Genomic DNA, 14955 nt, shown 5'->3' with positions numbered 1-14955 from the left:
ATATTGATTGCTTAGATGTAGTTATGATAGCTATTTCTATTGGTTTAAGATAGTTATTTTTATTTTTCCACATGACATACATAAATGATTTAATATATACTCTTGACTATTCTTCTTATGACAGTTTCAGTATGTTTTCATCTCTCTTGGGAGTTGGGGAAGTAGACGTGTATTTCTCACTCTATCTCCGACTCCAACCCTCACCTAAAGGTAGATTTAGAATCAGATGTGAAACCCAATTCAGATTTATGTGGAGATTGAACAAGAAACTAGCAGGGAAGAGAGTCTAGAGCTGTTGAGATATGAGACCTTCACTTGTCTTTATAGTCACATGGATATGTTTGCCTGTCTAAAACGGACATAAGAAAGTCAGGCACCCTGATGTGCAGCTCTTTGGAGGCTAAATTAGATTAACTGGCTCCTTCAATCATTGCCTTCTGGGAGTTTACAGGCTGTGGGAGTATCATTCAACTAGACAGATCTAAAAAATGAAGACAATGAAACAAAATAGTCCACAAATTCCGAAGGGAGCAGATACTTGATGAAGTGAGGACTGTTCAAAATTCACTCAGTTGAAAACTGGGTGACTCATTCCTTCAGAAAATGTTGGTTGAGCATCTAATATATAGTCATAGTAAATTAGACACTCTGAATATTGGGATTAATAACACAGATAGGACCCCTTGTTCTATTCCTTGTTCTTACATTATGATGGGGAGGATAGAAAATAAGCATATAAAAAGGCAGTACAATTTGGAGGAATCATAAGTGCTAGAAGGAAAAATGAAGCCTTGTGAGGGAGTTGAGAGTGATGGGGATGCTTTAATAGCTGGGGAGTCAGAACTGAAGGAAGTGAGAGAGCAAAGCCATTAGGGGGCCCAGAGAAGAGTTCTTCAGGTGGAGGGGACCTCAATGTCAAAGGTTCCGAGACAGGAAGAAGGTTGGTGTGTTTGAGTTGCAGCACAAAGGCCATTTGCATGGACAGAGCAGAGAGAGCAAGGAGAGAATGATTAAAAATGAGATCAAAGACATGGAGGAAACCAGGGCCTTCTAAGTAATGGGAGGAAGTCTAGATTTTATTCTCATTGCTCTATGGGATGTCTCTGGAGGGCATGATCTGAAGAGTAACATAATCTGATACACAATTGGAAAGTATTACTCTGGCTTCTCTGTGGAGGAGCAGGAATAGACACAGGAAGACTATTGGTACTCCTAGTAAGGATGGAGGGTGACCCGGACTGTGGGGATGCAAGGAGAGATGGAGAATACTCAGGTGGATGATAGGTTTTGAGGCAGTCAATTAAAGTTGCTTAGGATTGGATATGGGTTGTGAAGAAAAGTGAGAACTAACAGGATGACACAATATTTGACCTGGCAGCTGAGAATGGGGGCACTAGGGAAGAAAAAGTAAAGGATGGAGGGAAAATAAAAGTTCTGTTTTGGACACGTTAAAGTTTAGATCCCTGTTAGGCATACAAGTGGAACTCTCCAACAGGCAGAAAAGGTACGTCTGGAGTTTAGAGAAGGGGTCGTAGAGAAGGCACAAATTCATGAGTTATTAGAATACAGATGGTGCCCAAAGCCATAGGACTGGGTGCGATAACTTACAGAGAGAGTGTGGGTAGTCAAGAGAGGAGAGAAGAGAGCTGAGTTGGAAGCCTGGCAGTATGCCAACATTTAAAAGTCCACAAGAAGCACTTCATGGAGGTTAAGAAAGAGAAGTCCAGAGAAGTGACAGTCAGATTTGCAAGATGGAGGTCATTGGTTGGATGATTTTTTATCCATGTAATTTATACTCCAACCCATGTTTTTTTAAGAGTGAGAGAAAAGTTATTAATAATTTTGCCAAGACAATAGGTGTAAGCTGAGACTGTCCTGGGCAAACAAGAACATATGGTCACCCTAGGCTTTGGCGATCCTGTTAAGACTGGTTTCAGCAGAGCTGTCGAGATGGCAATCTCATTTGTGTGGGCTGAGAAGAGAATAAAAGGTGAAGAAAACGGAAAGCACAGATGACCTTTTGGAAGGAATTTCATGATGAAGGGAGCAGAAAAACAGGACATGGCTAGAGAGGATATGAAATAAAAGTTTGTTTGTAAATGGGAGAGATAACCTCTATGTATGCTAATATGAAGGATCCAGGAGAGATGAAAAATTTGATAGTGCAGGGGAAAAGGAATGGCTACAGAAGGAGAGCTGGGGAATAAGAAAGGGATTCTGCACACAAGTGGAACGGCTGACATTAGATGTGAGTGGATTCAGCCTGTCCATTGTAACGAGGGGAGGCAGAATATGTGGATACAGGTGTACATCGTTGCTAAATTTGGCAGTGGGATATGAGTTGACGCTATAGCCAAAGCAAGAGAGATTTCACTTTTTGTGAAATCCTCCTTTCCTTCCCATAGGAAGTCACAGTCTACCCATCTGGGGGCAATTTTCTTCATAGGCGTTAAGAAGAGATATGTGAGCTATTTCTTCTCTCAGGAAAATGCCCCAACATGGAGCCTTTAATAGTTTACCAGCAAATGTGGAAATTCTCCCAGGTCCAATTTAGATCTGGCAGAGAAGATGAATATTACTAGTCAGTCAGTAACTGCCTGTAACAGATGTTTTTGTTGAATGTTAACATGAACAGTTCTATTTGGCCTTTTCAAAACTGGAATGAAGAAATAAAAGAAACAGCTAAGGGTACATTGAGACCCAGGTGGGAAAAATCGTTTGACCGGAGCCACAAAATAGAACGTGTAGTAAAAGCTTTAGCACCCAAGAACTGTGTGACCTTGGGGAAATCACTGTGCCTTAATTGTTTGATCTGTAAGAGGGAGAAAAAGAGTGAATATCAAGCAGAGGCAGGTGTTTGTGGATATATGGACTTTCTGACAAACTATTAGTAGGAATTCTAGGAAAATGTAAGCTTTTTGCGGGGACAGCATAAAACAAACCAAGCAAATGAGTATTTCCAACAATTTGATGCCTAAGATTAACTTAGTTCAGATAACTTAGGAAAGAAAACCAGAATTAAATGGTTCAAAATACAAATTGCATTTTTTACAGAGTCAAATCCCCTTGAAAGCAAAGCCTATTTTTCTCTCTTTTTGAATTAAACTTCCATTTCCCTAGTCAGCCAGTACAGTTGCTTAAAGAAAATTTACTCATCTGAAAAATGGTGTATAAATAGCTATTTCCAGAGGTGACTTTAGTTACTACAGACAAGGGCTCACTGCAGTGGAATTACAGTGCAGCTCACCTTTGGTGTTCTCCAGTGTAACAATCACACCTGCTGAGGTTCCATAGGTAGGACCCAGGCCTTCCACCTCTACATGCCACTGTCACAGTGAGAATTCACCTGGACTTGAAGAAGATCAGTGCTCTGTAAATTGATTGTTTACATTGTTTAAGACAAAGTCCCTAGGAACAGGCTTTTTAAAATGGCATAGGAGCAGCAATTTGTGGATGCTACACTACAAGACAGTTTAAAGAACTGGTTAATGTTCTTAGTTATTGATCTTAAGGACCATTCTGATAATGACTAAGCTCAAGCTAGGTGTACCTCCCATCCATTGTATCCAAATCCAGCTTCCCCATTCTTGACAGGGTAAAAGCAAAGGATGCATTGCATAAGCACTTACAGATAAATTCAGCTCATCCTCTTGTGTTGAAAATGCCAATTACTGAGAAACATTTACTATGTGATTATTTACCATCAATAGCATTTGTTTTCCTGTTTTCATTGAAACATATACTTTTTTTTTTTTTGAGACAGAGTCTCCCTCTGTCACCCAGGCTGGAGTGCAGTGGCGTGAGCTCGGCTCACTGCAACCTCCACTTCCCAGGTTCAATCAATTCTCCTGCCCCAGCCTCTCAAGTAGCTGGGACTACAAGCACGTGCCACCACTCCCGGCTCATTTTTGTATTTTCAGTAGAGACAGGGTTTCGCCGTGTTGGCCCGGCTGGTCTTGAACTCCTGACCTCAAGTGATCTGCCCACCTCAGCTTCTTAAAGTGCTGGGATTACAGGCATGAGCCACTGTGCCCAGCCTGAAACATACTCTAAACTTTGCTTTTTTAAAATTAACACAATATAAACTTTGAAGAAATAGAATGAGTAATACAGTATTTCATTTTACATTCTCATTTAGGGTTCAGGTCCAGATGCTTAGAAAACAGTATAGACAATTGGAGCCATTTCCTATGGACATTGACCCACCATTCAGAATCCACCTGTGAGGTACAGAAATAATGATCATTGTGATAAGAACCATCATGGAGTGTAGACAAGGTTATTTTGATAGTTCATAGTCTCTATGAACTCTTACTTTTGGAGACTCTCTTATCTTTTATTACACATATTAAAATGCTCTCATTCCACATTAAATGTAATATATACATGAGTTGAATGGAGTTGCCCTCAACTAGTTGACCTATGTCACAATCCAGAGACATTTAATTAAACACTTGTAATTTCAATGTTGCTGTCTTCCTTGCAATATTGTGTGGCCAATAAAATATTTTTAATCTTTCAAACATTTCTGTGGAGGTTGAATCAAACACTTGTTCATTTCAACATTGCAATTTTCTTTTCCTGTTTTTTTTTTGAGTCAATGTTTTTTTTTGTTTGTAATGTCTTAAAACACTTCTATGGGTCCATGAAAAACTTATGGAACTATGTATGGCACGGTGCCTTAGGGCTTAAAAGATAAAATGGCCCTAGATGTTGACAAGGACCTTGGCCTTGAACAATGCCTGAAGCTTTAGCTATGTCAAATTTAAGAACAAATTGCACTGTGATGTAATTATTTCTTATGGCATTCCACCTTCTCTTTACCAAATCCAATGAAATAATTCTTCATAACTTTTCATCCAGATTTTGCTTTTCCTTTCCTCTTCCACAACTTTTTTATAGACCCTTATCACGTCAGACACAAACTATTACAATAGACTTTTACTTTGTCTCCCTGCCTGAAGTTCTTTTGTCCTTCAATAGAGGGTGAACAGATTAGCCTTGCTAAATAATTAAGTATATTTAATTAACCAACTAATTAAATTGACTTGTCTATTTTGTAGTAATTTACTATGAATTTTTGCAGTTTAAACATAAATGTTTGGCTTTATCTAAAATAGCTTCTATGTTTCCAAGAAATCTTTTCTACTTACTTTTCTTTGACTATATTTATCACTTTTTCACCCTTGTTTGTCCATTAATCCAGGCAGTCAACAAATATTATTAAGTACCTACAGAGTCTTAGACATCACACTAGTCACCAAGGATTCCGTGATGAATAAAAGCAATACCTGCCTTTTTTATTTATTTTAAATTTTATTTTATTTTAAGTTCCAGGATATATGTGCAGGACGTGTAGGTTTGTTACAGAGGTAAACGTGTGCCATGGTGATTTGCTGCACCTATCAACCTATCACTAGGTATTAAGCCCCATATGCATTAGCTCTTTAACCTGATTTTCTCCCTCCACCATCCCCGACCCCTGCGACAGGCCGCAGTGTGTTGTTCCCCTCCCTGTGTCCATGTGTTCTCATTGTTTAGCTCCCACTTGTAAGTGAGAACATGCGGTGTTTGGTTTTCTGTTCCTTTGTCAGTTTGCTGAGGATAATGTCTTCCATCTCCATCCATGTCCCTGCAAAGGACATGATCTCATTCCCTTTTATGGCTGCATAGTATTCCATGGTGTATATAAGGTAGTCCTATTTTAGAAAGGGCAAATAATAAGATACATATGTCTGAAATGCCACTGGTTCTTTGATAGAGATAAGTACAGACTACAGTGAAAACCACAAAGGAAAAATGGTCTATTCTGCCTGATTTGGGGAATAAAGGGGAGGGGAGGGTGGTTCAGGAAAAGCTTATTTCTGGAAAATGTATAATCATCTGCCTGATATACATTTGGGCAAGGGCACTCCAGGCAGAAGTAGTACTATGAGCAAAGGCATAAAGGCAAGAAAGACATTTTTAAAATATTGTTGGCTGGGCACAGTGGCTCACGCCTGTAATCCCTGCACTTTGGGAGCCCAAGGCAGGCAGATCATGAGGTCAGGAATTTGAGACCAACCTGACCAACATGGTGAAACCCCATCTCTACTAAAAATACAAAAATTAGTCTGGCGTGGTGGCGCCCACCTGTAATCCCAGCTACTCAGGAGGCTAAGGCAGGATAATTGCTTGAACCCAGGAGGCAGAGGTTGCAGTGAGCCGAGATCGCACCACTGCACTCCAGCCTGGGTAACAGAGCAAGACTCTGTCTCAAAAAAAAAAAAAAAAAAAAAAAAATTGTTGAATTGATGACTTTGTTTTTATTAAAACCAAAGCATTAAAATTATAATGTTGTTTATTAAAAATAAAATATTTGGATAAAATAATGTTGAGTTCTAATATACTTATTTTTCAACTTTTCAATATTTTTTCAGTTACTTTAATATTCTGGAAAACAACCATTTTAAAAACACATAAAAACATGGCTCTAGGAACATACATTTTTATTGTCTCAGGCTCTGATATGGCTTGGCACAGCACTGTCAGATCTTATTTTTATTTAAAATTTTGACATTTTGTTCATCATGGATCTTTTGCATTAATTCTGATTTTTAAAAAATGTTTCATTAAAAAGTTAGTCATCTTAGTTACTGAGTTTTCTAAGGCCACTTAAATTTTATACTCAAGGCTTCCTTTGTCTTCCCCTAATCCCAGGCCTGGAAAAAGCCATCATATCAGTATTTTAAAGATCACTTTCTTATAGTGATGAGTACGGGTTGCTAAAGACTTTGGTGGTTAAACCCCGAGAAATTGAGTGAAATTCAGTATCTATCATAATAGTTTAGGTGGAAAACCACAGAGGCTTGAACCAAGGCAAGAAAGGAGACAAAAAGTAAGTAGGGGTAAGAGAGGTGCCAGGGGTGAGAGTTAGGGAGAACTTGATAAAAACTGGATGCATGGGAATGTTCTCTCTCCTGAGATTCATGCTCGAAATTCTGATTATTAAAGCCCAACAGAGTCACCTTCCTTCAGGATTTCTTTTTAGGTCATTTCATATCTTTCTCTATGGCAAATTCTTCATTCTTCATGTTTTATCTCTTCACCTACATTATAATCTCTTTGCCGTGAAAGGCCATATCTCATATTTCATTGTTTCTCTTACTATGTTATAAACACAGTAGATGCTCAATAAATACCTGTTGAAAGAATTGCATCATCAATGTTTTTTAACGTCGCTCCAAAGCAGTGCCCGTAATAATTAAGCCAACAGAAGAAGAGTTTGAAACTTCTTCCTTGGATATATTTTTAAGGTTAGAATACTCATTTATCCACCCAAGATGGCATAAATGACTTTTTGGGCCCTTTCCAAGACATGATTAACAGCCCTTTTCTGAAAAGAGTTTTATATATGTTACTGCTAATAGCAAGAGAACTTCTCCTGGGGCCATTTTCCCTTTTATGTGATTACACTGATATTTTAGAGAAAATGAAATTACTGCATCCCAGCTGGGCAGTTCTTTTTGAATTTATAAAATGCAGAAATTGCTATAAGACCATAAAGTTGAATCAGGTCTCTTATCCAATCATCAATAGATAATTTTGGTTTTTATAAGCCATCTTATAAAAGTTCTACTGTGGTTACCAAAGTCAAAAATTTGACATTAGTGTTGCCCTTGGCAACTGAATGCAGAGATTTCTCTGGAAATTATTCCAGTTATAGTAAAAAGATAATTAACACTTAGTTACAGAAAAATCTGAATTTAATGTATCTGAGTGTAGCTTTATCAGATTTCCTCTTATGGTGATATCTTGATACATTTTACCAAAAATTACAATTTTTATTATTCATTATTATCACTATTATTTTGAATGAGGGGGTTTCAGTCATGCTCTACAGGGACTGGATCAGTTCTGTGTATACCCCTCGTATTCTGCCTTTCACCTTCTGAATGACAGACATAATTCTGGAGGTGGAGCAAGAACTTGACGCAGGGGTGAAGTGCTGCACCAGCTTGGATGATCTGAATCTAGGCTTCTGATTTTGTGGAAAAAACAAAATCATTAATATGTTCAAACTACTATTTTTCAATTTACTACCTTTCAGAGCTAAATATAATATCAAACTGATAACAAAATTTGGTATCTAGAAGGGGGATGCTTTCAGTAATCCTAAAATGTGAAACTAAAATTGTGGGAGAAATAGAAATGGGGCTTTGGGTAATAAGCACCTAGAGACTTTAAGTCAGAAAGCTGGTGATATTTGTTAGGTAGTGGCAGAACATTTGATTTAATTGCTGCCTGCTTTACTGGTAATGCAGGTAATTGGCTAAATGAGGTTATACGATAAGGAGAAATGATGGCAAAGATTTTATATATGGATATGTACTAGCTCTACCACCTTCAGCCAAATCTGACTGAAGAGATGACACCAGACTAGAATTACTTGAGCTACAAGCAGAGAAGGGAAGAAACGCCCTTGTCTTTATTTTTATTTATTTATTTATTTTTGAGATGGAGCCTCACTCTGTCTCCCAGACTGGAGTGCAGTGGCATGATCTCGGCTCACTGCAACCTCTGCCTCCCAGGTTCCAGCAATTCTCTTGCTTCAGCCTCCCAAGTAGCTGGGATTACAGGCACCTGCCACCATACCTGGCCTAATTTTTGTATTTTTAGTAGAGACAGGGTTTTGTCATGTTGTCCAGGCTAGTCTCGAACTCCCGACCTCAAGTGATCCACCCGCCTCGCCTTCCCAAAGTGCTGGGATTATAGGCGTGAGCCACCATGCCCAGCCGAAACACCTTTATTTTCTAAAGAATCTTTCCCTGACTTTGGTCTACAAGTTATGGTGAAAAGAGTCCTGAAGGTAATTGGTTCTGTCCTTCAAACTTGAAGCAATTATGAATGGTGATTGACAAATAGTAGCCTACATACTGGTGCTCCACTGGAAGAAGGCACAAAGCCTGCCAGTAGTGATGGGATCCGGGATGTTTCTTCCCCCTGGGAACTGATTGTTTCTAACTGCTTCTGGACAACAGCCATTGAATCCAGGGCAAGAAAGAAGGGCAGAGCATGGAGTCGTGAACATGAAAGAGGAGGTTCCTCAGGCTTGAAATCCACATCTGGATAACATCTTTGACTATTATTATTATTACTTACTTTTTTTTTTTTTTTTTTTTTGAGATGGAGTTTCGCTTTTGTTGCCCAGACTGGAGTGCAATGCCATGGTCTCTCCTCATTGCAACCTCCGCCTCCTGGGTTCAAGTGATTCTCCTGCCTCAGCCTCCCAAGTAGCTGGGATTATTACAGACGCCCGCCACCACGCCTGGCTAATTTTGGTACTTTTAGTAGAGACGGGGTTTCACCATGTTGACAAGGCTGATCTTGAACTCCTGACCTCAAATGATCTACCCGCCTTGGCCTGCCAAAGTGCTAGGATTACAGGCATGAGCCACTGCGCCCAGCTGACTGTTATTTTTAAATGCGGACTTTACCAGGAGCAAATAAAGCAAAATTGTTCTAAGTTTAAAGGGAACTATATTTCCAAGGAAGTTTCTTCTCCCTAAGACTGTCCCCAGATTCTCTATGATTAGTAAACCCCTAAAATAGTCCCTGGTTACTAAAAGTACACCAATAGCAAGTTGGTTTTGAATGCTGTGTAGCCCTAGGAAGAGCATCTTTACCAAGCCACATCGGAGGGGAGAGCCAGAAGGGGAGGGGAAGAGGGACTCCGGTAGATCCTTCCAGAGAGAATAAACAAATTCAGCCAGATCGGCCAACCAAGGAACTTACCCATGGCAAGATAGGAAGCCTTTGCTACTCTTGTCAAGCAGAATTGCCTAATTTCTATGATGACTGTGTGCTTTAGTACTGATGACTGTGCACTTTCCAGCCTCTTTTCCAAATGGGCCCTTATTATGGTAGTCCTGCTTCTTCTCCACTATTGTACATGGAGGGCAGACCAATTTTCTTTTGGTTTATAGGCTAGCAGACCCATAACAAACCAAACAAACAAACAACTTTCCATTTGCATCTGATGGAAAGACTGTATATCTCCCACAGCACCTACATTTTAAGCTGGATGCAAGAAATGCAAGAGCCTTTGAGGTTATCTCACTTGGAATGTTCTTTGGAAAGAAACTTGGGCTCTGATAAATGCTTAACAACCAGCTGAGATAGGGTTGTGTAGATCACACACACACACACACACACACACACACACACACGCTATATATTTATTATAAATGTTACTGATATAAAGGATGTGTATCTCATAACTTACAAATAATAATAGTAATATATACAGTACTCTTTATTGTAAACTCCTTATGACCAATTGATTCTTACAGAATGTGTTTTTTGACAAAACAATTGCAAATAAGTGTAATTCCCACATGAATGATCGTTGATATGTTTGTTTTTATGAGTAAGATGAAAATGAAGCAATGAAGATGTAATGAAGAGTATGTCAGAATTTATTTATTCAATGACGAAAGCAACTTTTTTCAGATCCTAGTTGCCAAATACTGAAATAATGTTTCCTCGATTTTTGGTGCTACTTACCATATAGAGGCGATTGTCATAATATACTTTTAGTTTAATTTACATCAGTAATATTTTCTTTATGCTTAAGTCTAGACAATCAATAAACAGAAAGATCAAGCCCTGATTTAGAGTATTTGCCGAATCCTGTGGTATAAATACTGCCACCATGGCTGATTTCAAGATACCAACATGATGTCAATGAGGGTGGAGTTGGATCAAATGGATTTTATCACATCACTTTGAAGGATCTCCATTATACAGATACGATACGTGCAACTTCAAGATCATACATAATAGAAAAATGTGGTAAAATAATTAAGAAGTCATGAATTTTGAGTATATATCACCTTTGTTTTAGATGCCATTTATTTAACTGTAAATGTATATAATTTTGTTTATTTATACTTTTTTAGAGAGGAGGCCTTGCTCTGTTGCCCAGGCTGGAATGCAGTGGTGTGATCATGGCTCACTGCAGCCTCGAACTTCTGGGCTCAAATGATCTTCTTGCCTCAGCCTCTTGAGTAGCTGGAATTACAGGTGTGCACCATCATGCCCAGCTTATATATTCATTCTTAATAATGGCTATCTCTAACAATCAACTCACAAAATGTCTGAAATTTTAACAGCTGGCATTTGTGAGCTGGTACAAGCCTTATTTCCATACCACTAGAAATAAGGGTACATCTGAATGACAGGTAAGCAAGGGGGTAGATTGTGGCAAACCATGCTAGTTGCCTGCCCAATAGTTATCCTTCTATTTTTCTTGACTAATAATAGTGGATGAAGCGTATGTCATGTTAAAAAATGATATTTCTTAGCCTTCCATGCAGATAGGGGCGGCCTTATAACACATCTCTCCCTAATAAGTTGAGTGAGACTTCCTTAAAATCTCCTTAAAAATGGGCAAGAGGAAACAGACATGTGCTTTTTGTTCTTTTCCCATTCCATTTCTGTCGGTCATATTAGGCTACTGCTAACTAGCTAATGCTAATGCTGCAGTGAAAATTTAATTCCCAAATGTCAGCGACTTAACACAACAAAAGTTTCTCACTTCACTTCCATTGCAGGTTGCTGGGGCAGCTCTGATCCACATACGACTTAGGGACCCAGGATGCAGCTGCTTCAACATCTTGTAGCTGTACTATCTGGAATACATGGGCTGCCAGTTGTCATGACTACTCTCCTATGCTTCAGCCCAAAAGTTAAGCACTTTATTTCTTCATATAGCCCATTGGTAAGAATTATTCGTATGTCTTACTACAGGGTGGGCTGGGAGTGTACCTTCATTATGTAGGAAAAAATAAAACATAATTGTGAGAATTATCCAAATGTGACATAGAGGCTCAAAATGAGCACATGCTGTTGGAAAAATGGCACCTATAGACTTGGTAGATGCAGGGTTGCCACAAACCTGCAATTGGTAAAAAACAATATCTACAAAATACAACAAAGCAAAGTGCAATAAAATGAGATACACTTGTACAAGACCAACAAGTGAAACCACGAAGAAGGGTACACAACCAACACATAGCCTTCCTTTGTCCAAGGGAAAGACACACATTCTAAGAAGACAGCACATCAGCCTGGACAACATAGTGATAACCTAGCTCTACAAAAAATAAAATGTATTAGATGGGTGTGATGGCACCTGCCTCTGGTTCTAGTTACTTGGAAGGCTGAAGCGGGAGGATTGCTTGAGCCTAGGAGTTTGAGGCTGCAGTGAGCCATGACTGTGCCACTGCACTCCAGTCTGGACAACAGAGTGAGAACCAGTCTCAAAAAAAAGGAAAAGGAAAAGAAAAAAAAAAGATATCACTGTTGTTGTATTGTTGTGTATCCCTAAAGCAGTATCATGAAGGTACAGTTTTTATAGGAGAAATAATTTTAAACATTAATGTTTTCTTTTTTACCTTTCTGAGTATAAGACTTTTACTCTAAATCTGTCATCAGTATCTATTTGTCTGAGGGAAGCTTAGTAATTAAAGCAGAAGGTATGCAAAGAGAAAGAGGAGGTAATATTCAGCTCTTGACATTAGGTTGGATTGTGCAATAAGAATGTCTCGCAAACCAAATTATTTTCTTGAGAAAGAATTTTTCCAAATTTCTTCATGCTCCATTTACTATATCAAGGCCAAGTCTCTCCTTAAGGCTAATCTTCAGTCAGAAAGAAAAAAGATATGATATAGAATTAATAGAAAAACCTACATATCTTGTCCTTGAAAATAGTAGGAAGAGAGAGAAGGAAAGGAGACAGCGAAAGGAAGTGTTGCAACCAGACATAAATGTCTTGGCTTTTCCCTCTCTGGGTTTAGACTACAAGACAGAGGGAGATGTGTTATTAAATCAGTGATGATACTCCTCAAGGTAAAGAAGAGGCATTGTTCCCAGTGCCCTGGGGCATAGCCACAGAAACAAACAGGCTTAGAGAGAGGAACTCCTGTAGTTTGGCAAGCCCATGCTATTCTTCCTTCTTAGGTGGTGCAGATTTTGAGTTGAAGCCAATGGGCATTCCACAGGGTCTGCTAGGGGAGATGCTGGGGGTGAACTGCCACATAAAAGGACTAGACAGATGGCCCAGCTAGAGAAACTGAGTCACAAAAATGGAACCTTGGCTGGGCATAGTGGCTCACACCTGTAATCCCAGCACTTTGGGAGGCTGAGGCAGGCAGATCACTTGAGCCCAGGGGTTTGACACCAGCTTGGGCAACATGGAAAAACCTTGCCTCTACAAAATATATATATATATAAAAAAAAGCCAGGTGTGGTGGTGTGCACCTATAGTCCTGGCTTCTCGGGACGCTGAGATGGGAGAATCACATGAGCCAAAGGAATTCGAGGCTGCACTGAACCACTGCACTCCATCCTGGGTGATAGAGCAAGACCCTGTCTTAAAAAAAATTTAAAAAAGGATGAATCCCAAGTTAAATCAGCCTTAGAAGATGTCATCCAAAGACAGCAGGGCAAGGATGACACCAGTGGGCAAAGAATATTACAGAGACCAGGAGACCAATATCTAGCCAGCACACACCTGAGGAGTAGCATGTGTCTCTCCCTACCCAACCTCCCATTCCTTGCCCCTAAACACATGACGGGTTTTTTTTTTTTTTTTTTTTTTTTTTTTTTGAGGCGGAGTTTTGCTCTTGTTACCCAGGCTGGAATGCAATGGTGCAATCTTGGCTCAGTGCAACCTCCGCCTCCCGGGTTCAAGCAATTCTCCTGTCTTGGCCTCCCAAGTAGCTGGGATTACAGGCACATGCCACCACGCCTGGCTAAGTTTTGTATTTTTAGTAGAGATGGGGTTTACCATGTTGGCCAGGCTGGTCTCGAACTCCTGACCTCAAGTGATTCACCCGCCTTGGCCTCCCAAAGTGCTGGGATTACAGGCGTGAGCCACTGCGCCTGGCCCATATGATGTTTTAAAGAAAGGAGCAGGAGAAACAATAGATTATTTGAGGGCATAAACATTTTTCCCCCAGAGAAACTAAGCTTTGCCTCAAGGGACAATTTAAATTTTGGGGTTGAACTAAATTTAATCTAGATCAAATTATTTAGTTAATTTATCTTCCTACTAACCAGCAAATTTATATTGATCTTCAGGAGAAGTCTGAACTGTAACTACATAAGTATAGGCAAATTAAAAGAACTAGCTGTTTTCAGTGGTGGTGTTCATTAAATTTTGTGACCTTACCACAGAATATTTCTGCTGTCAGCCTCTCGAAATAAACATATTTTGCAAGGTATGCTGCTGATGCCGTGAGGGTATGAAATAAGCAGATTTGCCCCCAGTGTAGGTACTGGTAACTCACTGGCAGATTTGTTATATTGTTCCTCATACATAGATTCAGTACCATCTCTCCATTCATTCACTCTAATTATCTGGTGAATTATCTGGGATACACCAGTAAACAGGTACAGTTTTGCCTTCAAGTAGTAAATAGTATAGGGACTCCCCCTACTCCGAACACACCTGTGTTCAATGTCTCTGTGTGTTTGTGTGTGTGCACACACGTGCACGTGTGCACATATGTGTAGGACTGGCTGCATCATTCTCAGGGCCTAAACAAAACAGCATGGTACTGGTACCAAAACAGAGATATAGATCAATGGAACAGAACAGAGGCCTCAGAAATAATGCCACATATCTACAACCATCTGATCTTTGACAAACCTGAGAAAAACAAGCAATGGGGAAAGGATTCCCTATTTAATAAATGGCGCTGGGAAAACTGGCTAGCCATATGTAGAAAGCTGAAACTGGATCCCTTCCTTACACCTTATACAAAAATTAATTCAAGATGGATTAAAGACTTACATGTTAGACCTAAAACCATAAAAACCCTAGAAGAAAACCTAGGCAATACCATTCAGGACATAGGCATGGGCAAGGACTTCATGTCTAAAACACCAAAAGCAATGGCAACAAAAGCC

The 14955-nt window shown here is 39.5% G+C and overlaps 1 long non-coding RNA gene across 1 annotated transcript in view; it reads left to right on the top strand.

The window, feature by feature from the left end:
- LOC103891463 (uncharacterized) overlaps positions 1 to 14955 on the top strand; it is a 44683-nt gene that overhangs the window by 17875 nt on the left and 11853 nt on the right. Inside the window, exons 6-9 of the long non-coding RNA XR_008509692.2 lie at positions 4139 to 4227; positions 10616 to 10833; positions 10941 to 11064; positions 11595 to 11761. This is a non-coding gene — a long non-coding RNA (uncharacterized LOC103891463). The remainder of the gene's footprint in view (positions 1 to 4138; positions 4228 to 10615; positions 10834 to 10940; positions 11065 to 11594; positions 11762 to 14955) is intronic.

This window comes from Pongo abelii, chromosome 13, assembly GCF_028885655.2.
Source record: "Pongo abelii isolate AG06213 chromosome 13, NHGRI_mPonAbe1-v2.0_pri, whole genome shotgun sequence".
Lineage (NCBI taxonomy): Eukaryota > Metazoa > Chordata > Mammalia > Primates > Hominidae > Pongo > Pongo abelii.
Note: the sequence above shows the minus strand (reverse complement) of the source record. Positions and strands in the feature narration are given on the sequence as shown.